Below are 26,823 nucleotides of genomic sequence, written 5' to 3' on the forward strand. Positions count from 1 at the left end.
TGAAATACCTTTCCTATCAAACCTCATTTCATTTCCACATCAGAATGCAAATTTTCAGCACGCGCGGTATTCAAATTACGTAGGAAGAAGGAAGTATTAAAAAGGAAGATTTTGGAGGGTGAAATCAGAGCGTGTTCTGCCTGCTTGAAGACCACGTTGCTAACATTGATTCTCAAGCGATTAAAATCCTGCGGCGTTGAGTTATTTTTGCCATTAGACGTTTTTACGCCGACTTCGGTCACAGCCAGCTTGCGCGATAGTCAGAAGCCGTTTAGCTATACTTAACTTCCTCAATTTTAAGTTTCATCATTAACTTTTGATTTAAGCCAAAAGTATTGGCATCTGTAAGCACGGGTTTGTTGCCGACTGTTAAACTCTGTTTTTTTTCGGGGGGGGGGGGTTCGTGATAAAAATTGCTACTGACTTGTCCTAAACTTCAGACAATTGCGGACTACAAAAATTTTTACAGGACCTTCCGAATACGCGTTGGGTATGCTTCCAGTTACATTACGAAGGCACGTGGAAAGTAAGGAGAAAATACATTATATATTCTTCTTTTCAAAGGGCGACTAGGCGGGGGTCCCAATCGCCAAATCCTGGTGATGACGAATTATCGTCCACCACCTTTTTAGTTCGGATGCCACTGTAGAACAATTAAATTTTTTTTCGAAATCGGGGAACTCAAGGAATCCGCAATGCCCTCACCAGAATTAGAGCTCTGGATCTCCCGAATACGCGTCGGACGTGGTTCTACTTACATCACGAAGGCACGTGAGAGAAAGCACTTTAGACTTCTCTCCCCCCCCCAATTGAAGAAACTGTCATGTAAACTTTAAAGCACCACACTTTGCTTAAGCCTACCAGAAGTTGAGCAGTCGAATTTCGCTTCCGACTCTGAACGAGCAGATAGGGTTGTATCCTTGTGTAATAAAAATAAAAGCCAGCTCCCGTCAAAAGGTCATCCAAGAAGCAATCTTCTGAGACAGGAATTCATTCGACTCCTTAGGTATAATTAAATCACACGTTGAACTGTTGTGGGAATCATCATGACTCGGGGTGAGGGAAGCATAAAAATAAGAAAGGGTCTTAAAAATACATCCAGAAAAGAACAGGAAAAGAAAAATGGATATTGATCACAATAGAGACCGGAAATATTTAAAGCCTTTTTCTTCTTTAAACCGAAAAAGGTTCACCCTGTCTTTATTAACACATACAATCTCATCGTGCCCTTCAAACTGTTTCCATTGTATTTGCATTACCAAGCGAATGATGCAAATGAGAGAAATAAAAGAAATTCTGCAATTTCTAACCATAATTATACGAAGTATGCTGATCCCTTTCGGAATCCATATGTGCAGAACTCAAATCTACTACGTAAGTATTAGAGGAGGAGCTGAAGAAAAAAAATTCCAGTTATTTCGTTTCTTCCAGTGATGCATGCTACGTGAACGAATAAACGGTTTTGCAACATATAGCCCTCCAGCTCATCAATGATATTCAACCACAGATTTACGCTGACACAGAGAAATAACTATGCCCTTCAAAACAAACCTTAACCAGCTCTTACTTTACTGTAGATGCTTTACACACGTAAAAAATCTTAAAAAATATATTAATTAGCCTGCTGACTCAATATTGTGTGGAATTTTAGATTAAGTACGACAGATTGATTTACATACTTAAAAAAAAGGGGATAGGCAAAACTATTATTTAGATATTAAATTCTACCAAAAAACTGCGTTCACATTATTATGTTAAAGACGTAACTTTTTATATTAAACAAACTGATATGCTAAGAATTTACATGTATATAAACATTCAGCTACAGATTCAAACAGGTATATATTCATATACAGAAACTTCAATATAATTAAGCTTTCACTGCTATCAACTTCTAATCTCGATAAAGGTATGGATAGAAGTTAATACACAGACTTTAATTAAGCAGCAGAACTTCATAGCACTTCAGTGAGAATCCAAATGATAAAAACTAGCACATTTTTCAATAAAACTAAAACAGTTTTCATTTTCATTAAAAAATTAGCATTACATCATTTGAAATTTTCTTCCTAAAAATTAAGCATGACTCAATTTCTCTCGTTAAATCCTCCACGAAAAATCTCTTGTCATAGACAGAGACAGTACTGTTATATTTAGTATATAATCAAATAATCCATACAAATTTTTAGTATGAAAAGATTGCATACGCGACCTGACTAAACACGTTTTAACCAGCACTTCATACACGACGATCTCATTATTTTGTTTGGCCCTTGGTTATGTTTCCATCTGTTGAACTGTATAATTGAATACGGTTCTTGTTGTTTTCATTACATGTACATTTCATGCAAGCCTCTTACAGACTCTTTCGTACCTCGTTTTTGGCAGATAGCACTTAGTGTGCTTTAATATAATAAATAATCCTACCCAATATCACAGAAAACATTCATTATGCTAAATTATTTAGTGACTGTTGCTAAATCATGTCAAAAAATACAGACACGTGCTTAAAAGACGGAAAAAAAAAATGCTTAAAAATTTCTGGACTTTTAAATCGATTGAGTTAAATTTAACCTATTACGTAAAATAATGAAACTTACTAAATACCAAATCATATGATTTTTTTCGGCATTATGTTTCAGTACTCATACATGCGCTAGTCAATACGCTCATCTAGAAATTAAAAACAAATTGCTAACATAAATTTCGGAAGCATTTTGTAATGACGCTCAATATTAAAAACGACTTACAGTCCAATATCATTAAAATTTTTAAGCTTGAAAATCAAACCGAGTTACCCCCCCCCTCCTCGGCCAGTAACAAGATGCAATTAGAATCCGAAGCAAAGACGCTTCTCTCAATATAAAGGCGAAATTCTGCATTAAATTGAATGTTCCAAAGTAATGCACAGTAATGGAATTTCATCCATCTCCATCCGACGAAATATGAATAATTCGATATAATGGGAAAAATGTTCACTCCCTAAACAAGATCATCATTACCTGAGACAAACTCACTTATTTGTGATAATTGATTTAATTAACTCATTAGTAGGAACTTCAACAATAAAGTAATTTATTTTTGAATTCCCGAGTTTATCAAAATTACTCGTAAGAGGCACCTGTGCATAAAATTCTACGCATTTTCTCATTAATGGATTACGAAAGACGACGGCAAACGTTAACAGTTTCTGCATGTAAGATAAGGCACATTTTGTAAGAAACGCGTATTTGTAAGAAAATGCATTTCAACTAATTTTCTATTTTGGCAAATTTAACACTTCTATTCGGCGTTATAAGATATTAATTTAAACAGCAAAAGCATGCAATTGTTATCAAGGACAGATAAAAGGCGGCTGGTTGCTTAAATGATAATGGCTACGTCTCTCTTTTAGCAAGGAAGCATCTATGGAGAATTTTCTAATAAAAACTTGTACATGTTCGAGTTACATATAGGTTTCCTTCATTCTGAGGTTTCATGGAGCTTTCGTTAAATATAAGGAAAGCTCCATGAAACTTCAGAAGTCACCGGAAAACGAATTCAAAATAAACTACCAATGTTCAGCAGTTTCATCCATTTAGTTCCTGATGAGAGGAAATTTTAATTAAATGGTTCTTATCTTGAAAGCATTTCTGCAAATATAAAAAATATAATTATTTATTCCTTCCTTTTAATCACAAATGGAAATATTATGCAAGCGTAAAGGACATTTATTTGTACAGCAAAAGAATCGGAAAGTATAAAGCAACCATGCATAGACATACGGTATTTTTTGAAAATAAGAGACATGAAAAACGAGCAACGCCGTCGCCGGGACTTGAACCACGGACCTCTCGAATACGCGCCGAGCGTGCTGACTACTACACCACGAAGGTATGCTAAGTGGCGGGAGAAATACCTTATTATAAACAGTTACTTAAAAACAAAAAACAAACACTTTATATATATCACTTAAAAAATAATAAATTACTTAAGTTCAGTTTGTAATAAACATCGGCAGGACTTAAATACTGTCGATTTCCATAGTTTTCGATGAGTGACTCTAAATCATCCAATAACTATACATAAATCACGTTTTTCTCTCATGAAAACGCACGGAATGAGCAGTGAGGGTCCTGAACGAATGTTGTGCTTAAACTCAAGACTTCTTAATCGGGCCCTGAGCAATAGCTCAAACCTAAATACACCTAATGCTGGATTTAGAATAATATAGATTTCCTGTCTTCTATATTATTTTTAATCAATACAAACAAAATTACAGTCCATGACTACTTTTCTCTTCACTATGAACAACTTTTACGTTGGTCTCTCTCATACAGTTCTTTCTCATTCCTGCTCATCGGAATACGAAACCTAGTAAGTTTCCACGGAAAAAGCGCAATTAAAGTAGCATCTCTAAACAAAGAAAATAAAATAAGATGAGTTCATATATCCGTTATGAAAACGGAATATTTTATTAAAGAAATGTTAAGAGGGAAAAAACGACATGAAATAGAATATTTTTGATGCACTTCTTCAAAAGCACATGTTTCAAAGAAAAGGGGAGGAAGAAAAGGTCACAATATCAAAAATATAAAAAAATCAAAACTTCCACTTGAAACGCCTCAAAGCATGTGTACTTTTTCCTGTACATACATTCACCATAACGTCAGTAGTGAGGTACAAACTGATCAAACATGATCCTGAAAACCAGCATCATATAAACCAGCAAGATGTTATCTGGAGACAAGAAACGTAATTAATTACGGAGTGTAAAAGTTAATTAATAAGTGCAAACGTCATCTCAGAATGTTCGCGCCCACCAGCGGCCGAACGCTAAAATCTCTGAACACTAGTAGTTCCGATCTGGGTCCGATCAGGCTGGCTGCTTGTACGTTTTTGTGGTTTTTCACCACATGGAATGCGTACATTAGCCAGTTTCTCTTAGACGGTTCTCCACGAAGGCGTCCTTCCCCAGAGACAGATAGCTCTCGAGTGCTTTGCCATAATCAAATAAACCAAACCATTTTTCTCCGAATTTTCACAGAATTTCTGAGAAAACAAAAATGGAAGTAACAGAATGCAGAACAAGAAAAGATGATGCAAAGAAAACATAGAATTATGCTTACAAGTAAATACGTAAAAGAGCCGGTTACATCCGAGTTAGATACTAATATCTAATTTAATATCACACAGATGCAAAATAAAGCATATAAGCAACCCAACAAAAGTGTTTTCAGATTACTTTCAACTCAAAATTATACGTCTTCAAAAATATTTAAAATGTTGTGCTTTATCATGATTTTAAAATTTTCAGCAATTCAATATGTCGTTAACTGTAAGAATAAAATTCGAAACTCTAAATGAAAGGCAATCCAGTTATAAATAATAGCTGTGGGTTTTACATATGTGGGTGCTCGTGTGTATATCCCAACTAAAGTATTTTTTCCTTTTTTTAACCTTCATTTATTTTTTTAAAAAAGGTAGCCTTTTATTCCTTTTTTCCCCCAACAGCAGTTACTTAACGAGAAATGCTATGAGGTCTGGTGCCAATTTATCCTAAATGGATGAACGCCCGCATGTTCAAAACTGAGATATCTGTTGGTCTTCAGTACCGCGAAAAGAGATGAAACTCGTTCCAAAAGAGATGGCAGCGAATACTGCAATACCGAAGACTACTGTTACAGGTTAAATGATAAACTTGGCTTCTTGGAAGATTTGCTTCACTTATGAAGCTTTATCATTCCACATACAGATTCTTCACACATTTATGCAGTAATATCCCAAATGATAAGCTACAGAATTAAAAACCAAATATCAAAATACGTTTTTCGTAGTTCTATTCATAGTGCAAAAAAGATTTCTAAGTCTTCTCCCTGTATTATTTTTTCCTCAAAGTAAAGATATCTGCACAGCCATTTTAAAAATTCGTATTCAGACGATGTCTGAGAGGTAGTCTTAGTCCCAGCTGTCCTTAGAAAGACAGCTAATATTTACCCACAAAATAAGAATACTATTTTTAACACGAGTTGAATTATCATCAAAATAAACAACGTTACAGCAATAAATGTCTGGAAATATGTCGGAAATATGTCTGGAAACGCAAAAACCCAGCAAGTGGAAATTGAATTCGGAAGAAATATAATAAACACTAGTGAAACTAAGTTTGAACAGAAACAGTTCTAATATGTTTTTTCTTTTGCAAGACATAAGAACGATAGGACGCAAGTAACTATTCTACATTAGTTTCCAGAAGTTAAGCAACAAACGGAAAACTGATGATAACTCAAAAAGTATGCAAGCAAAATTGGAAGAAACTTTGTGAGAATATTTATTATACCATTTGTAACTTAAAACCAAAAGAAAAATCACACAGAATATTTGCATTTTGTGATAACAACAGGAACCTAAAGTCTCCTAAATTCGGACATACAAACTAAATAAGAAAAAATTTCTCAATAATGAGTTTAATTACGCCAAATACTGGACTGACAGCGATGTCTCATACATACATTATGTTGCAAAATGAGCTGCAAGAGTAGCAATGCCCACTGATCACATAAAGCAGTTCTAAGCCCAACTAAAGTTCCGAGAGAGGGTTGGAGGCCAGCATCCTGCCTGGGATTAAGATCGGGAGAGCGTATTAGCCATTCCGCTTGAACTATAGTTTCGTCTTTAAGAAATTAATGCACAAGGCGAGCAATGTGTGAGGGCGGGCGCTATTTGCCCGCAAAATGAAAGTATCGCCAACTGTGGCAGCAAGCGGACGGACAATATTATCCAATATGTAATCTCTGTACCTCTGAGTATTAAAAGTTCCACGTGGCAGCACATACAGGTCTGTGTGTCTACCTAACGCTACTCCTCCGCATGCAAGAACATAGGTATCATTTTCCCATGTGTTTAGACGGAAGATATCGATTATTTGCTTCTATCCATGCGTAAACACGTCGAGGATCGCACTGTAAAGCAAAGCAGGACTCATCAGTGAACAGAATTTCAGGACAGTTTTCACATGACTACATGCTCAATTCAAATGCTTCGGTGGCGGGAGGTAAGCGGAACGCGCAATCCCGGTCGCATATTATATAGACCTCTTTCACACAGCCTTCTGCATACTGTCGTAGCTGAAACTGTCTTTCCTGTAGCAAAAATAACAGCGAATTTAAGCTGAGATGGAGTTCCAATCCTGTTGCGACATGCACAAATTTGCAAATACCGGTCATTTGCAGAAGTGGTTACTCTTAGTTTGTCTTCAGCAAGTCTTCAAGAGGTTGAACAAGTAGTTCGAAATTGGTTCCACAATAGGCTTGCCATAGAATGATCTATACATTTAGCCATTCTGCAATGTCAGACTGCCTTTGGCCCAATTCTGAGAGGCCTATGGCTCTGTAGCGCGATTCTGCTGGCAAATGCCATCCCGAACTAATCTTTTTACTTTGGCTACCTCGAAATTGTTTAGTACATCATCGTTCACAGAACAGCAATTCCCTACTAAACAGCTGGTTTTAAAATGTATCGCGTAAAAGTAAAGCGATGGCAGCGCCTGTCTTTTGCATAATGCCACTCGATGCCTATTATTTTTATATGTTACATGTCCAAATTTATGTTAAGCTTTCGAAAACCAGTGTAAATCAATGCACATTTGCTAGTTCAAAGGGACCGAAAGTTAGATTAAAATGAACATGCTGATTAATTACTAAAAACTATATACAAATTCATTATAAAGTTTAAAGATACAGACAGCACATAAGTATTGCTCAAACTCTGAAAACAGGTACTGTATTGTTTCCAGTACCAATTACGTTTATTCACGACGTCATCGGTTCCATTCTGCAGTTGAAATGAGTAGGTTACATGTAGAAGGAATATCCTATTTTTACTCACGTAATTTTTAATCATACATAACGTAAAGCTTACTTCCAAATTTCCCCCACTTCCAATCAGCAGAAAAAAGAAAGGACCGTTGAGAGAAAATCACCTAAAACCTGAGTATCAATTCCTTAAGGAAATATGAACCAAAAAAAATGTAAAACTAGATAACATATCAGCCATATTTAAACTACAAATGGATATAATACCATAAGAGTTAAAAAAAAATTTACAACAGCAGCGTCTATTAAGGCCAATTTCATCTTTCTGCGGACACCGGAAAATCTGCGTGGAAACTCTGACTCGCTTTTACATTTATAGAAATTAAAAAGCTTCAAAAGATGGAATTCGGCTTTTAAAAATATTCACTGCCTTTTTTCAAGAGGAAAAGTCATTAAAACACTGTTTAATATTCATTCAGACAGAATGTTTTCTTCTGTCGCAAATACGCAAACTGCTTTTCAAACAGAACTTTAGCCATCTTTTTAAAATATATGCCTGCATTTTTTTTATTTCCGCCAATTTCTTTATATCGCAGTAATTCGTGGAAAGAAATTACATATATACGTGAGAAAATCTGAACTGAATGTTTGAGAACTTCGAGAAAATCAATAGAGAGAAGTTTTGGAGTTTACTGGAAATCCATTTATTTTTTAAATACGAGTAGTAATGATAAAGTGTCTTACAGAGAGAACTAGGTTCAAAGAAATCCTTAATTTTCACTATCAACCGTTTAGATTTGCACTGAAAACGTAATCAATAATTGTAGTATATCTAATTACTGATATTTATCTTCTAAGGAGTATGTTGAAATAAATATTCACATACCATTTCGTGCTTTCTGTGGATTACTCAAAGGGGATGATGACAGTACTACCATTTTTCTTACTTCCTCTTGATTGCATTAATTGTATTATAAAGTATATGTAACGTAAACACACATACCAGCTCGGAACCCTACAGAAAAATATGTGGGAATTTTTGACTGGTTATGCTTATGACATACAAGCACGTAAATACTACTCCGTAAAATAATAATAATAATAAAACAAGCTGCTTTTCACTATGTCACTGACCGGGAGTTCGAATCCTGAGAAGGCTACAATTAATTTTCTCGTTTCCAAAAATTTCTAAAAGCACTACAAATGTGATGGATGATAATTCATCACCACTAGGATTTGCCGACCGAGTCCCCTCCTTCCAAGTCGCCCTTTTTTATGAGGAGAGAATATTATTGCTAGTCATCACGCAACTTTTTCTCATATAATTCATTCCAGGAAAAGCCCTGCTCGAAAATTGCTCTCAAGATTACTCTGGGATACTTTTATACATTTATACTTATGCTTTCATTTCTAATTTATTTGATAGCATATGTCAACATGCACTCATATCATTTACGCTATATTCTCATGTACCTTTCGCACCTCTATGTACCTGCGCATTCCCATCTGTATTCATGCGTATTAATATGTATGTATGTGGTTTAAGTGATTATGTGTATGTAAATGTTTTATGTGTTGTGTGTTTGTGTATTTTGCCCTTTGTGCATTATTTGTTTATGTGTATTTACGTGTTTTCATGTGTATGTATTTTTACTTTAACTACTTACCATCAATAACACCACAGCTTGCTTCTTCGATCTGTAATGCAATCCTACTAATGCCCTTCTAAGGCCAAATAATTCCCTTTGACAACTTCAATAAACTCCCGGTGCAGCCTCGTGGGGCTCCAGGGAGCTATTGCTCTAGTTAGGGGAGGGCGTGGGACACATGTCTGTTTACCTCTGTTAGACACCAGGCGTCCCCGTTCTCCGTAACCTAACTACTCTGAGATACATTAGGCACAGAAGCCTAATAGCGGACTGCGTTCGCCTGAATAGACAGGCATTAGACTCCAATATACTAGCATGTACTACCAGCTGAATAAACGTGAAGCGGTATATTTACCAAATTCGGAGAATTAATTCAAAACGTTAAATGAAATCTTGCATTTCCTATTGAGGATTATTTTATTTGCATAATGTAAAAGTAGCTGTTCGAAGTCATTTTTCTCAGCTGTTGAAATTAACAGTCCACCAGTGATCGAGCGACTCGCTAACCGAACAGACTGGTTGCATTAATGCTTCCGAGCTTTTCTTTACGTGAAACGTGCATACAAGCCACTTTTCCTCAGAATGTATGGTACTAGTAGTGTTCGAGTTATAAGGCAGTTGAATACTGGTAGTTTGAACTGGATTCAAATCTCAAGGAACGGGCTAGGTAAAAGAGGTTCGTATTTTCCTCATGTTTATGTAAATATGAGCCATTCATCCTTAAAAAGTTCACCACGGAAGTACCCTTTCCTTTAAGCCTATATTCAGTCACATGCTTTCTGAAAGACACAGAAGATTCATATAATATTACTTGCAGACGCCTATTAACTAAAATTTTAAGTACGATAGGCATATTATCTTCAAAACCGTCGCAGCGTAGAGATGCAATTTTTGTATAGCGAGGTGAGTCTTTTCTTATCATTCAGTATGCTAAGTACCTATTAAACTTCACTGGATTTAAAATTGATTAAGTGAATTAAGTGGAGCATTATTAATATCGAGTTTTTATCTTATATTAATAATGCTTTACTTAATTTTAAATTACTGCTCTTTTTTCTCGCCAGTATATTTTTGAGGTTGAAATGAGTTTATCACATACTGATTTGGATTTACTATCTGCCTGCGTTTTCAGGATAATCTATCTTTCCGGACAATGATTAGATCTGCTCGAAATTAATAGAAAATGGAGTCAGAAAATGTACTCGTCAAATCATTTTCATCCTAATGTTCTAGACGTCAAAGATGTGTTAGCAAATGGAAAAACAAATGAAATACTAAACATTATTCACTGGTCACCACAGACCTAAATCCTACTGAAATACAGAGCCATTTATAGATCAAGAACTTGAAACATTGAAAATTATCTCAACAAATACAGTATGGGAAGCGACACAAGTCAAGAAAAAATTATTATTCTCCTCAACGCTCGACAAATTCAAAGCTGTGAAACTATTATTTCAAATCGGCAACAAACTATACGAGAAATCGCTGAAAAGAATGACTTCGAGGTTTACCCAATGTGTAACGTAGTTACGAGCCAGTTTCCCTAAGAAAGTCGTCCACGAAAGCAGCTCTCCACTGAGGCAGATAGCCCTGGTATGCTTTGCCATAATCAAATAGACCAAACCATTTTTTTGTAAACTAATGCTCTATATTGTGCAACTGTATCTACCGAACTGTATCTACCGAAATAATGCCTCATTGTTTGGTATTTATGAATTTATTTAGCAAAACTTCAAGAAAGCAATATGGTAAAATTTAAGGACAACAAAATTTAAGAAAAGGAGTACGTTGAAAGCGTAAAATGCCGCAAGTGGAGAAAATCTAAAATTTTGCATTTGGGGAAAATTCAAAAACAAAATTCAAGAGGGAAGAAATTAATGCGCGTTCTTCACAGAATTCGAAAAACTAGATTAAGACCTTTCTCATCGAGAACACAAAAGTAAATTTTTAAATTGATTCTGGGCACCACACCAGTGAAAATAAATTCCAGCTTATGGTCACGTGCAACGAATCGCATCTCGAGATCGAAATGACTGCAGGAACTTATCAAAAAAGTGACCAACATTCCTACGTCAATATGTTTCCCAAATCTTGAAGATTTACCTTATTTCCGCAAGAAAAACTCGAAAACTGTATCCAGAATTATTTTAGGGAAAATCAGTACAGCTGTTAAGTTAAAGGCAACTTTTCTGAAAAAAGAAATCGGCCATTTATAACTCTCTCTCTCTCTATATATATATATATAAAACAAACATATATATAAAAATTAAGTTAATAATTTAGCACTTTCCAATAAAAAACAAAAATAAAACACATAAATCATGTAAAAAGACATGCAATCCTAAAAAAACTATAATATACTGCAAATTATCACTCACATATTTATGTCATGAAAATGATGAAGCACAAAGAAATAGCGCTGCAGACGTGACCGAATTTAATTATTCCCTTTTACACTGATTGATAAATATTTTAATTATCCAAAACAAATAAATTGGCGGAATAACTGCTCCTGTCCTAGAATTTTTCACAATTTTGAAGACAGCAAGAAGCAACACGTTGACAGAAGCGAAGCGGTAAACCAAATGCGACGTATTCCAAGTTGAAAACTTAGTTCAAAAGAATTAGAGTTATGATTCCGAAATCTTCCTATTGGCTGTTAAGAGTTTCGGTATTGACTGTATGAGTTTCAGTTTACAAACCATCTGCGTCACCAGCATTATATAATATGACATGAGTTGAATTTTAAAATGATGCAGTTTAAAGCGAATTATTATTAACATATACTATTCTTAGAATAGAGATCGGAAATATGCAATTTAAAACAGAGCGTTAAAGGGCTATAACAAATTCAAATTACTATTTTAATTTACCTGTTTTTTATGCTCATGTTACACGCTAACAGAAAAGATTCCTCCAACACGAGAAATATAGGTTTTCGTAGGAGTAACTTCAATACCTGATTACCTTATCTTTGGGAGATAATGTAATTGAAACAAAGAATATTTTATAATACTATAAATTATTTGTAACACAAAAGATATGGAAACTCCAAAATAAATGCAAACATTTTTTTTTAACACAGTATGCAACAGATAATATTATCAGCTTAAAAACTTCCATGCAAATTTTTCATTTTCTCAACTACGAATCCATTTTTGATTCGCTTAAAAAATAAAATTTCATAGTTTCTTACAACGCCGTGTACACAAGCTATATTAAATAGCTACGGTTATGTACAAATTATTTACAACTCTTTTACATCTTAACATCATTTTAATAAAAAATACAGTTCACACAGTATTCCTAGGAAACCAGCTTACTTCTGCAGTCGTCTATCATTTCAGAAACATACTTGGCAATGTATTCACAATTGAATGGGAAACTATGCAACGATTTTGATTAAATCGGACATGATTTCCCAACAGTGACATTTTCGTATATCCGTTCAAAATTGCATATGCAAAGTTCATTCACCCAGTTACAACTGGGTGACTTTTCCCTTTAAAAGCTTTCCATGAATCAGTCAGCAATACTGGGCAGATACCCAGATTCTTTGACCCCTAGAGAACAAGCAATGTGATTTATTTTATTACAATTGAAATGAAAATAAATTTTGTAACACTTTGCTGATCGTTACGCATAATAATATAAAACAGAATTCCCTTCACAAAAGAAAATGAATCCTAACAAAAGCATTGCTGCGGGAAGAAAAATCGATTAATCATGTACAAATAAAATAAAATGAGAACCATATTAATTCTAGGAGAGCATTAGCATTACAATTTGAAATAACAGCCGATATAATTCGGTTAATATCATGGATATCAAGCTAATTCGATGAAATTTCTTAGAATACATAATAACAGAAGCATTGAAAACTAACGATATATCTTTTATATGGTAATTTATAGAGTTTGTATCTTCCCCAAGGCAAGTGAAAGGATGATTTTTTAACTTTCTTTTATTATTCTCAATAATATATGTTCTTATTAAGTTAACGCAAATCTATTCATAAACAGTTACGTTCACTTTCAAGGGAAAAAATTAATTTATCATCATATCAGTAAAAAACTCCGTAAGAGGGGCAAAGCATAAAGAAACGAATACGTAATTTTATATAAAAATCTGATATTGGTAACTAAGAAAAACTGAGTCGCATTCAGCGTACTCCTTCTCTTAAAAGTTATTTACATTTAAGACCGGCGCCAAAGCTGGCGAAACCTGTGCGACTGCATCGAGCGGCAGTATTCAGGGGCGGCAAATTTTTTACTATGTAAGGGACAGTAGAAATTATAAGGTACCGGGCAGCAAATTTTAGGGCCCGACAGTACCTAAATTTTAGTTTTCACCAGGCGACAAAGTGTCTAGCACCGGCCTTGTTTACATATGAACAATAACAGGGAAGTAAATGAACATGCACAAGGATGAGTGATAGGCCTCACAGAAATTCTTAGTTATGGGACCTTCGAAGATCAAAAGCAGGTTGGGAGAACTGTTATTGCGCATTTATACGATGGTATGAATCCAAAATCTTCAATATAAAATACAACTTGCATCTAATATTTTTAAAAAAAATGATTAAATAAAAAGACGCATACATTACAGTTTTACATACATAGCAAACATTTTGTTAACAGTTATTAGATCTCCTTTAAGTTATAATTTGTTATAGCTCCTTTAAAATGTAATTTAAATACAAATTCAAAATATTTCAAATGCATTATTTTTTTAGTCGAAGGATGTTTTTAGTACAGCCACCTTCAGGAATCACTAATTAGTACAAAAGAATATGAATCGCCAATTAAGATGACAACAAACAGCTGACTTTGAAAGAAAGTTCATTAAAGACAGCCACAAAAGAAATGGCTGTGACAAAACTGCATCTCGCGCGCAAATCCAATGCATCTTTTCTTTTTCTCGTGCTGTCTGTCCTCTCCGGGAATTAAAGACTAAGAATACGACGGGCTAAAATTTAAGATTAAAAATATAAAATACTATTTTACCCCCCCCTTTCCTAGCCATAAGCGCTCTTTCGTCAGAAGTAGGGAACAATATACAGCTGGAGGAAAGAAAAAGGGACAGACAGAAAATTCTAGAAACAGAAGAAAATGTATGGTACCTTTAAGTACACGCTATCTTCGACGAAAAGGGAATGAGGAGAAGGATACTCTTGTGAATTAAATTACCAGAAGATGTCAACAAAATTTCTGATTCGAAAGCAAAACTTTAGTTAATCTAGAACTTTGAAATCGGAATGTAATGCATAAAATGTTTCGAGATTTCCTAACAAGATAAGCAATTCGTAAAGCAAAATGCAACAGCAGACGTTACACGTTTATCCCTTAAATGTACAAGGGGCAGAAGAAATAAAATAATGGTGAAAGGATGCAAGAAATGAAATATCTCGAGAAGTGCAAGACAAGTTTTCAGATTCAAAGCATCGTGTCCTATCATTTTAGAAAAAAAGTATTACAAATGAAACCAGCTGTTATTTCGAAAAGCACTGCCATTCTGGGCGAAGGCCCACAGCGATAAATGTTTCAGGCAAACACAAACCGAAAATTGCTTTCAAATTTTTCGTTCACTTCTTCAGATTTCACCGCAACCATACACTGTGCAGGAAAAAATAAATAAAGCAGCATATGAAAAATACTCGCGCTAAATTTGACTTTCTGGCTTTTTTCCAGGCAAGTTGGGAGAGCTGGAAATGTTTGCATCATTATTACCTTAAAGCTCTACCAGGAAATAGATGGAAAAGAAAACGGGAGGAAAGCACGAGAAAAAAGGAGAGAGGGAAAAAATATTAAATACTACCCACGGAACAGAGAGGTTGTCTGGACCGCTCTTTTATTACCGTTCATTAGTAAGCGCACTGTAATCATTCTCAAATATTTGGCGCTTCAGAAACTCTTTCCCGGCTTGTAATGTAAAATATTGTAAGCTAGACGGAAAATTACTTTCGCTTCTCACATGCCTCCCTTTAATATCAAGATTTTTTTCCCCAACTAATGGGAGTTGCCATGGTGAACAATAATGTCAGAGGAGGAAGGAAGAGTTGCTGGAGCATTTTCAATCAGTAACCGAGAAGATTGTCCGCAAATCTGCACCTGAAGTTTCCAGAATGAGAAAAACATGAAGAAATATTAAAGAGCAGTCAAACAGAAATTCTAGCGCTTTAGAAATGAGTATTCATCATATGAAGATTCATTACTGATTTATTGGGATGCGGCGCACATCTTCAAAGACATTGCAAATCGTGTTTACGTTTTTACGTGAAATCTTTACTTACGAGATCACATTTTCTTTATCAAACTGATACTTCGTTTGATTAATAGATAAATCCATCATCACAACACCATAAAAGTAAGCTCTACATTAAAACGCAGGTAAAAAATACTACAAAGAAAAACCAATTTAAGCTCCATAATTGAATACAGCGGCAGAGCATTATGCTCCTTAATTAACAGTGTGGGAAACTCTCCAGCAATAAATAGGAAGGAGGACAATCCGTTTACGTTTCGAGCCCGTATTTTGATACATCTATAATTTATAAAAGCAATTCCGCTTCGTTACTTTGACAATTATTAGAAAACAAGTGCTCTTCCATTAAGTTATGCCAAAATTCAGTCTCTAGTTTATCGAAATAAAATTACATAAATTCCGGTAATTCATCTAATGCGATAATGTTAGTAAAGTTTCCATTTTTTATTGAATGCGACACAATAATTAATTACTCTTCCCTCATTGAACCCCAAGAAGAGTAAAATATAATGTAATTAGATTTTGTCCACCTTGCCTATGACAAACGACAAATGAGGTGGTAAGAGATGGGAAGCTCTTGGGGATGCAGAGCTTCATTATTCTTTGGAAGATATGGAGATTAAATAACCATATTTAAGCAATAAACAGGAAATAAAATTATTGCAGTTTCTGTGTAATGCTGATGATTGCACTAACACATATTTTTAAAATAGGCGGAGCATTAATTTCTTAATATCCTTTCATCCGAAACAGGCTGTGACAGCTCAGACACAAATTAAAATTCATGTGAGACATTTGACTCAAGATTAATAACTTCTATTAAAAGGAGAAAGACAAACACACGAGAATAATTTATTTTCAATCAATACAGTTGATAGGGAAAAGGGAATTTAGCATCACTGTACTTATTTATTCCTTTAATACGACATTTTTTATACATTTTTACACAAAATTTAAACATCTCACAAAGAGACCGTAATATTTTCGTTTTAATCTCATTATTAAATATTAAACTATTTGTGTTTTATTTATAAGTTAAATATTTCAAAAACACGCACGCAGGTTTAGTTTACTGAGCGAATCTGTGTTTCTTATATTTTTATCAAGTATCGCAAATGACTTGCAAAACAGATTTAATTTCGTATATAATATACGCATAGTTGTGTACGCATATATATATATATATATATATATATAATTTTTGTTAAGGAACTATAGAGTCAAATGTATTTTTTAGTTTAAGCTTTTAAACGTTCCTCTTACTTCTAAAATTATATATATATACACACACATATACCAAATGTGTTTGCATCATATCATGTGTTATGATCTCGTCCAAAAAAATTTATGTAAACCAAGAATTATGCAATCAACCACTTTCTCGAAACTGACAGAACCTGCACAATTTAAAAATGTAGCTTCACAGGAAAGCTACATTTTTTCCCTCTCTCTCTCTTTAATAAGCACGAAATTTTCTGAACATAAAATCCGCCAATAACCTATGTACGCAAATGCTTTTGCGACGAGTCTTCAGTCCCTTTGGGTCTTTATAGTATTGTTAATTTCCAAAGAACTACACTTATTAACTTAACCCTTTCGTCGTCCTCTCCTGTCCGCGAAAATTTCCCCCAACGGCCGTCTGTTTTTCGTAGCGTGTAATGTTGTTTTCTCTCTACATCATAACTTCCCACACATAACTTTCGTAGTGGATGAACGTCAATGAATATTAAGTAAAATTATAAGGAAATAAAGCATAATGGAAAAGTAATAATATCTCTGCTTATTTCTAACAGCAGGATAATTTGATAACATCTGATCCAAGCGGTCCACTCCTCTCATTTTGTTGGTGTAATCTTTTACAATTATTGGTTTTTTACAGTTCTTTTCCGTGTTCCAACATCAATCATCGAGTTATTATGGACTGTACGCATCAAACGTATATCTTTCTTGTCTTTCCAATTCACAGCCTCATTTTTTCTCTTTTTCTGCTGAATAGACGTTGAAGCCATCTCTCACTGTCTTGCATCTTATGTAAAATGGAGCGAATATTCATAAAACCCGGGGCAAATTCAATTAGAAATAGAATGCCTGATTAGTGCTACCTTCTAGGAGGTTAAATGTAGCAGAACGCTTGAGGGCCGCCCTGCGGAACTTTCACTTGAACGCGCTAGACGCGTTACGGATGACGAAGAGGTTAAAGCCTACTGCCCAGACGGTATAGACGTCAAGGAAGCCGACTGCGATACCAAAGGGCTCCGGTTCGAATCCTGGAGAAGGCATGGATGTAAATTGTCTGTTCCCTCACAGGAAGTAATGGTGGCCGCCTATTAAGTGCCTCCATAATATAATAGCCACCACTTCTGGCTCTAGTAGTGGCGAGAGCCTACAAATAATGCCCGTCATAAAAGGGAAAAAAGAAAAGCATTTTTTGGTGCTCTGAATTTCGGAGTTCCTGATTTTCATAAACTAATTTTGGACAGATAAATTATTCATAACCTTTGCCAGCTCATTTTAGTACCTGCTACAATAATTAACCTGCTTGCTTTCACTGCGTTCTGACTGCCGGGTTCACGGGAATAAATAAGGGGCCCTCGAAATTTAATATAAAACTATTTAAAATTTTAAACAATTCTATTCCTTAAACACCAGAAATTTAAAATTAATGATCAGCTTCCCCCTCCCCGAAGTTTTCTGCCAATATAGATGTGTAGCAATAAATTTCGCACTATAAATGCGATAAAACTATTAAAAAATGAAAGGATGAAATTACTAATATGCTTACGAACATAGCTTGAATGAAATTTTTCCAGTCCTGCTTCGAAACGTAGCTTCAAATTGCCAGTAAATGTCAGATTAAGATCCATTAAACCACTGAAAAATTTATTTTTGTTCTCGGCATATTTCAAATATATTTAAGGAAGACTATGAAGCAACGAAATGGCACAGAGTTGGGAAAAAAAATCAAATTTAATTTTTCTTTACTAAATTACTGGCATCGTTGGATTAAATCTTAGCAATCTGTATCATAAGTATAACATCAATATTATATATAGAATGTTTAATGGGCATCTAGTAACTTTGAGAATTATGCAGTAAAGTCATATTTTGAGTTCAAGCTCTGTACAGTAGTTCCATATCCAGAGCAAAAATGTTAGCATCAGAATTTCATCATGCATTTCAGATTTAAGGAACACTCACTATACGCATTCTTTAAAAATAAAATACGTACTCTACATGCACACACAACAACACTCGCAAAGCACTCAGTGCGATAAAATGAAACTTCAATATTAAATCTTTTACAATACAAAATACTTCGATCGTAAAAATTATGTTATTTTCTAAACTAACAATACATACATAGCTTTAACCGGTAGCTAGGAAGAGCAGAATTTCTTACAGCGAAACGGGAAATCATACAATTTTTCCTTTTTTGGGGGGGAGGGGGAAATCCGCTGTGCTTGATAATCTCTATTGAACTAAGCGATGAAAGCAGCAGAAAGAAAACTGAAAAGTGGTTTCTTGACAAAAGATTGGCTTTTAATACCAACAAATACATCTCACAGGCCTCGAAATCCATCTTACCAAATAAATAGTTCTAAAGGATAAACTGATTCATTTTATTTACTTATTTATTTTTTACTTATCCTTCATATTAAGGACATGGAACTTCTATAAAGCAACCGAACAAAGTCATTCAGATAATACTATTCAATTTTATAGTACTATATAAGTGGTGATGGCTAATCAGCTTATCTATATATATAAAAGGAAGAGTATCTCTCTCTGTGTGTGTGCGTGTCTTTCGTTCGTGCTGCGCGTAAGCTAATAGACCCAGAGCTACGAAATTTCGTACATACGGTAGCATCTAGACAAGAGCCAGTGCACCTCGAAGCGATTTTTGAAAAATTCGATTTTTTTTTAATTCTATGTTTTTTGATGAAATCTCATCAAATTGATAATTCTCTCGCATTATATCAGCAACAATGGCAAGCAGCCATTGTTGCTGATATATCACTGTTGCTGATATCAGCACTATTGCCACTCGGAAAAATGAGGGCGATAATTCTGTGCAGTTTTTAAATTTAATGTTTCTCTTGGATACTAAACGTTTGTCGAGAGAAGGCAAGGGAAAGTTAGTTATTTTATTTATTAGGATAATTAATATTTGTATTAAGGGATATTGCTTTTTCATTGTAATTTTTTATATACAATAATACATTTTTATTGATTTTTTGGGGGGGGATAAAGTTGTTTGCAGAGTAAAATTCTGTGTAGTTTTTAAATTTAATGTTTGGTGTTCGCTTTAGGCATTTTTCTGGTACATTAAAAAGCCAGACGAAAGCTGGCCACGTAGCGGCTAGTTTAAAATAAAATCGTCAAAAATCATTTGTGATCAATCAATCTAACACGATTTTCCTTATTCCATGTAAGAATAATAGTTTGTTTAGACGCTGCCCTACAATGAAATTATGTAAATTTAAGCACTGACACATGCTCTGTGTTTAATGATATGTAATGAACAAATTTATAATTATATTCATTTGTAACAGGACAATATCTGTTTTCCATCAAAAGATGCAACGTTTAGAAGACTTCACTACTGACGATAAAGTTGACGTCAATTTTTCAGAATTATGGAAGTTTGGTATAATTATCGATACCTCTGTTAGAAGACCAAATATCGAATTTCTTCAATACCGCCCGCTTCGATTACCTTATATCAGAAGCTGTGTTTTGTGGGTGAAGTCAGTCTTCGCTGAACGAACACAAAAAAAGTTTGAAAATAATGCCAGCTGATTCTCGCTATTTCACTAAAACTCTCCCAGTAATTTCAAACGGTTTTGATCTCGGAGCTTTTGAGCTGATTTGTTATGCTTTCTAACGGTGAAAGTTGGCTCTCTTTCTGTTCCTAACATAATGCTGATCTTGAGCTCTCCTATAAATAACTGTTTGCTTAGGTCTATTTCGATTATGACAAAGTAGAAGAGCGCTATCTGCTCAAGAAATGCCTTCATGAAGCACTTAAACAGCTTTATCCTACGTGAATAATTAAAAAAATGAACATTGAAATTTTAACCAACAGTGTATCTAAACTGGAGAAACAGGTAGGTTTCTTTTACATGATCCAAAAATGACATCTACCACTACATTTGGGATTAGGTTTATGATTTTGAAACTATTCAACAGAAACTACACAGCATTATTTGTCAATTAAAATCCGATTTCTCATAGTGTTTAAGCAAAAACTATTTTAATCACCTTATAATTTTATGCGACCATAATTTTAATTTGGAGTATATTTAAATAAAACTTTCAGCTGTTGTTGTCATATCTATGATAAAGCTTTAGATCAGCGCCATGGGCGAAGATGCCTGACAATCTTCAAAATGTTATCATAGAGGTTCGGTCTCTTAAACAAGACTATCAATTTTTAGCAATTCAGCAAGGATGGCCGAATAATCAAAAATGTGTGCAGTTGTCAGTACTGTGGCCGAGCAGTTATCACAATTCCTTTAGGTTCTCCTACCCTCTTTGTTAATTTTCAATCCCCTGTCCTTCAATCTGTATTTGGCTATGGCATTTGCGTTCGAAAAGGTGCCGTTTACATTACTGTTGAGATTTCGAGCCTGTTTTGCTTGTTTATCTACGTTCTCGTCATCTGTGATATTGACGCGCGCTGGCAACCACTAAAGAATGCAGACCTTATTTAACTTTCGAAGATCGTTTAGGCGAAAGTGGATCCTGTTAGTGACCTGAGAGCTTCCATCCAGGACTGCCTGCAGGATCCAGGATTTTGCTGCCTTTCAGTCAGAAGAAACAACGATTCCTCTCACTTGCCAGAAATGCATGTCAAGTGCCTCCGCTACTGCCAGAAGCTCGCAAGTGAAATTAGAGACTATGTCTGCAGTGCAAATTTTGTGTTGATAAGTTGTATCACCAGGGGCAGTCAGAAATATTCCAGAACCTCCATTACTGATCGTCTCATCTGATGAACCATGTGTATAAGCGTGTACAAAGTCCTGTTTTGGATAATGTTCAATGGACCTGATATTTTTCAAACTGTTACCACCAAATATTAGAGCCCTACGTTACATTTAAAGAAATTAAATAATGAGAAATCTGCACAAATGTACGTATGTTTCTCGCACTGTGATAAAACGAGGGCACCTAGAGCCATCACATTTTGAATAGCGTACGTTCCCACACGAATATGGGCATCTGGAAGACAAATTTGGAATTTGTTTTATTATCTATTTCATATTTTATAAAACTTTAACGAATTTTTGATTAACAAACTCAACGATTTCAAAGCGAGCAACAGCAACACTGTACGGAGGGAAAAAAAATTATCTCCAGCGCGCGAGACTGAGTGTCGGAAATCTTAAAAATATGCTCATTTAAAAATTATTTTGCGATATTGCTGTTGAACCTTATTTTACGGTTTAAGTGCGAATAACATGATATTTAGTAAATAAAGGTAACCTACAAAACGTTAAAAAAACGCCCCTTTGGGCGTAGTGTAAAATCCGAAAGCTTTCAGTTTATTATCATTATTATTATGGATTTGCCATATACAGGGTTATCCAAAATATCGGCCAAAAATGCATAGGCAGATAAAGGAGAGCAAAAATAAGCAGATTTTATAATGGAAGTTGTATACAGAAAGAGATGAGGTGATACAAGGCAATGTTGAAAGGCGCTCTATATAGCGTAAATCGTCATTCCCCACGCGAGTTTCGAACGTAGGGTACGGACGTAGAGATCGCCAACAAGCATTTTATCTGCAGAGCTTCGCTTAGGGAGAGGCCACTCATAAGAGGTACACAGAACGATTCCTAAGTACCTGCAACAAGCACCTGCTCCGTTTCCTGTTACAGAGATCTGTTATTTAGATTGAATCCAAAAAGCTTCACTCTTTAAGAATATGAGAAACTTCAATCAAAAAAATAAATAAATAAAAGAAGAAATGATTACAGTGGTTAAGAGTTCTCCAATACATTTTGCGAGATACCTGCTTGCATGTTCAGCGAAAAGATTAAAATAAAAATTAGTTTCCTTAATACGTTTTTACCTTCCTAAACTAGTGCTTCTCGTATAGTTAAATTTAAAGCACGCGTCTGGGCCTAAAACGATGTCGATGCTGCTAACTCAGTCCCTCGATAATTTTGCCGACAGTTTATAACATATAAGTGAAAAGATGCTCTCTCAACTATTTAATTAACGAACGAGTAAAATTGAAAACTCAGTTTCGATCGAGACTTAAAATGATGTAGCTAAACAAAATATTTCACTTTGCTCAACAAATTAAATTTTAAACTTCCACTGCAGTGCTTCCTAATTAAGTGCCTTAAAAGAGCTTTTTGTAACAAAATGCTTAGAAGGCAATTCACTGAAAATAACGAACGGGGCAACAGCAGAAATAGGAAAATTTTCTTTACTAAGACAGAACCTATTCCTGTACGAAAGAAATGCAAATAAGCTTGGAAAATTCGATGGTTACGAGACTCGACTGTCGAAGTTAGCCGATCATTATCAAACTAATACAAGCTCCAGATATTGTCACAAATCGTAATTGTCTTATTTGTATAATCATGATTTAACTCCCCTATATGTACATGAATGCGAAATATCTAGTATATTTAATAATATATTCGCTTTTCCCTCTACTTGGGTAACGATTTGCACGCCTCAAATATTTGTAGCAAAAACATAAGTGCGCATCAAAATTGGTTCTTCGTGTTAAATTTAGTGCTAACCGCCATCTGAAAGGCATCCAGGACAGAGTTCAGATTTTCTCTATCAGATATCCCAACCAATGTTTATTTGTACAAATTTACTGCATGCCATTGACACACACAGGACATTTAAAACAGGGGGCAGTAGTGCTTTCGAATACTGCAAAACAGGTCGCACGGACACACCACAATCTGCTAATAATATAATTTTATTAGAAGATTAAGAATGTTATGGATTTTTTCCATCATGCAATCCCTGAAAGTACAGATATTAATACAAACTGTAACAGATAGAGTAGATACGTACAAACTGTAATTTACAGATATTTAAAAAACTAAATCTGTTAACTAAGCTTTCAGTTGCAAACAGTTCCAGTGAACGGGCAAGCCGCAAGAAATTTTCTGTGATTTGCCTCATGTGCAACGTGAATACAAGCTACTTTCCCCCTACCAAATAATTCATGAAGGCATATTTTTATAATATAAATAATCCAATTGAATTCTATGTATAAATATCCAAACATTGCAATGACTATGAATCTTTATGTGCCTAAATTTTGCATATTAACTCTGAAGCTCTTGAAAGCAATTTCTTCAAAGCATCCATAGTAAAAGAGAAATAATTCTTGATTTATTCGCAGTTTTATTTCTTGCCACTTTTAGCAAACCTCCCTTCAGAAATAAAATCTTTTATTTTAAATCGATGAATTTCCTGAACTTTCATTTAGGGAATTAAAAATGGGGTAGAAATAAGAAAGCATATCCTTTTTTTAATAAGATGCCCTAATTTGAGTCTATAACACATTTCAGCAAAATGATATCTAGCATCTTTAACATTTTTAAATTACAACAAATAGAAGCACTAGACATTTCCTAAACATGAAACGATAGCACCCACATAAAATTATTAGAGCAGTTTCAGAATGCATTGTTGCTTTTGTTGCACAGAAGATGCATTTGTGCAATAGAATAACTGATTACGTCAAGACTTATTTAATTATTTCTAGGAACAAAATTACGGATGAATTATTTTACTAGTGATGGAATGAGAACTGGCTCAGTTATCCTTCCCAACAACAACTTATTAGCGCTTGAAATTTCCAACGGACTCGATAGTGAAATATACTTTACAATTTTTAAATCTAAGAAATAAGGAAATTCTACACTTTAAATGAAGGAAAGAACTAAATATATATTTATTTATTTATTTAATGTATTATATATATACACACACAAACAAACACAGTTTAGATACTGCATCTCAGAAGTTACGCGAGTTCTATTTCGACGATTTCCTCTTCTGACAAACAGAACATGTCGAATTGCTGTCATGAATAGGAACTATTTGCTGTAAATTGCTTTCGCCCTCAACATCAATAAATTCGTCGTTAGTATCTTTAATTACACCGCAATGTATAGGAAATATCGTCAGAATAACATCACGGAGATACAGATTTGTTTGGTGAAAAGATAATTATGCAATCTTTCACAATTTTCTTTCTTGTGTGATATCTAAGGACCAATTTCCTTTTATTCAACACAGGACATCATGCGGTGGAGTACAGAGTTCAACTAAGAAAAATCTTATTTTGAATTTTTAATTCTGACTACGATAAAATCATTTTTGAAATCGATGACTTTGGCTATCAATCTTCTCAATCTGCTATTCTTTATGTAAGAAAACGATTCGCTAAGAAATTCACACAATTTTATCGATCACCTAAGAATCACGCCACAAAAATTATTAAACATATATTTATAAATGCTAATATCATTTTCCAAGTGTTCGGATATATGTTTAATGTTTCAGTATTCAGACATCAGATATGCATATATAATACTGATTTTTCGATTTTTCTTCTTTTAAAGCTTTTGTCGACTCGATAGTATTTTAAGCTCTCACAACTTTGAAAAAGACTTGTACTCTATTATTTGAAAAGACTTTTATTTTATTTATTAGACTTTTATTTATTACGCAATTTCTTTTTACATCCCTATTTAGATCAGCTTACAGGAAGATGCTCTATCTGGAAGTTGTTTTAGAAATGGTTTATAATCATTACTGTGAAGTCGAGGTCTATAGACAAATTGAACGTTCATTTCAAAGAAATGGCTTTCAAAAAATCCTTATAATGATTATGATTAATCCAGCAGTTCCTGTCAAGTCTTTGCTGAGCCTAAGTAAATGATCGCTTCGGGCAACGTCGCTTGCCTTTGTCCAGTTAACATTCGTTTCGACTTGTTAATAAGTGGCGTGTGGTATACTTTACTTCATTCACTTCTAAGGAGAAGGTCGTAGGACGTTGTGCAATCTGTTTTACCGCCCACAGATGTTTATCACTTCCGCACTAACTGAACAAGATGAGCTCACCTCCACACAAGGGCAATGCAACTTTTTGCATTATATATAACAACAACAAAAGGTATACTGGTATCATAATGCACTGAACTTCTCTAAGACAGCTAGATATGATTTCAGAAGATCTTGTCTTCATAGAAGGAGTCGTTTTACGGTTAGAGAAGATGACCATATACTTACTTGCATTAATAAGTTTATCCTATTACAAAATGTTTAGAACCTATTAAAGAAAAATAATGAGGCAGGAAAGCATCATATTGGTTTATTAATACCGTTATGTTAATAAAATAACGAACTGCAAAGGTAAGTAACGAATACTGCATGAGGATGGGAATTCCTATTATATTTAATTTTCTAAAATACTGTAATTGATTTTTAATATGGAAAACAAAGCTTGTGAATATGGGGGGGGGCAAATCAAAAAAAAATTATGTAAATTTTGTGTAGTAATCTTCAGAAACATTGGCCACTCGTTGAAATATTCTTCCAATAAAGACGAAATTTAATTATGATTTTCTCTTTCGTTTAATCACTTTCCTTTTCTGAAACTCTTTGAACTTCAGACAAGTAAACCAACCATTTTATATATACCAAGTATCGCAAAGGCAACGCTAGCAAGTAAAGTATTTTAGTTTGATAGTGAAATTAAAACATTTGATGGAAGCCTTAGTACAAATTTAAGCTCCAATTAATTAACAATTTTTTAAAAAATATTCTAAGAAATAGTAATTACTTTCTAGTGGCTGTCTACCGAGGTGATCCCCTTAGAGCAAACGCAAAGCGTTTTGTTTCATAGCCTCTCGAGTTATTACAATGCTTTAAAATTTCAGACTTCCAAGTTCACAATTCAACACACCGCTTGCAATTAAATGCTCAAACAGTTTCATAAACTGAAACCTGCAGCAGTATTATTCAGATTAGAAAAAAGGCGCCCACACGGATCATTTGCGTCAAGAAAGAGATGCCTTCGTGGAGGACTTTTTAAGGAAACCTGGCTCATATCCACGTTACATATA

The 26,823-nt window shown here is 34.5% G+C and overlaps 1 protein-coding gene across 6 annotated transcripts in view; it reads right to left on the reverse strand.

Annotated features, from left to right (window-relative positions):
• LOC118187688 (uncharacterized) overlaps nt 1-26,823 on the reverse strand; it is a 420,235-nt gene that overhangs the window by 229,503 nt on the left and 163,909 nt on the right. Inside the window, exon 1 of one of the 6 annotated variants that reach the window (XM_085807411.1) lies at nt 11,824-11,996. The exons of the other annotated variants lie outside the window; for them this stretch is intronic. The gene's annotated coding sequence lies outside the window, so the exon portion shown is untranslated. Of the gene's footprint in view, nt 1-11,823; nt 11,997-26,823 lie in introns of those variants that run through there. 6 annotated transcript variants of the gene reach the window in all.

This window comes from Stegodyphus dumicola, chromosome X1 (genome assembly GCF_044657685.1).
Source record: "Stegodyphus dumicola isolate Sdum_Otavi_A_Nest chromosome X1, ASM4465768v1".
Taxonomy (NCBI): Eukaryota; Metazoa; Arthropoda; class Arachnida; order Araneae; family Eresidae; genus Stegodyphus; species Stegodyphus dumicola.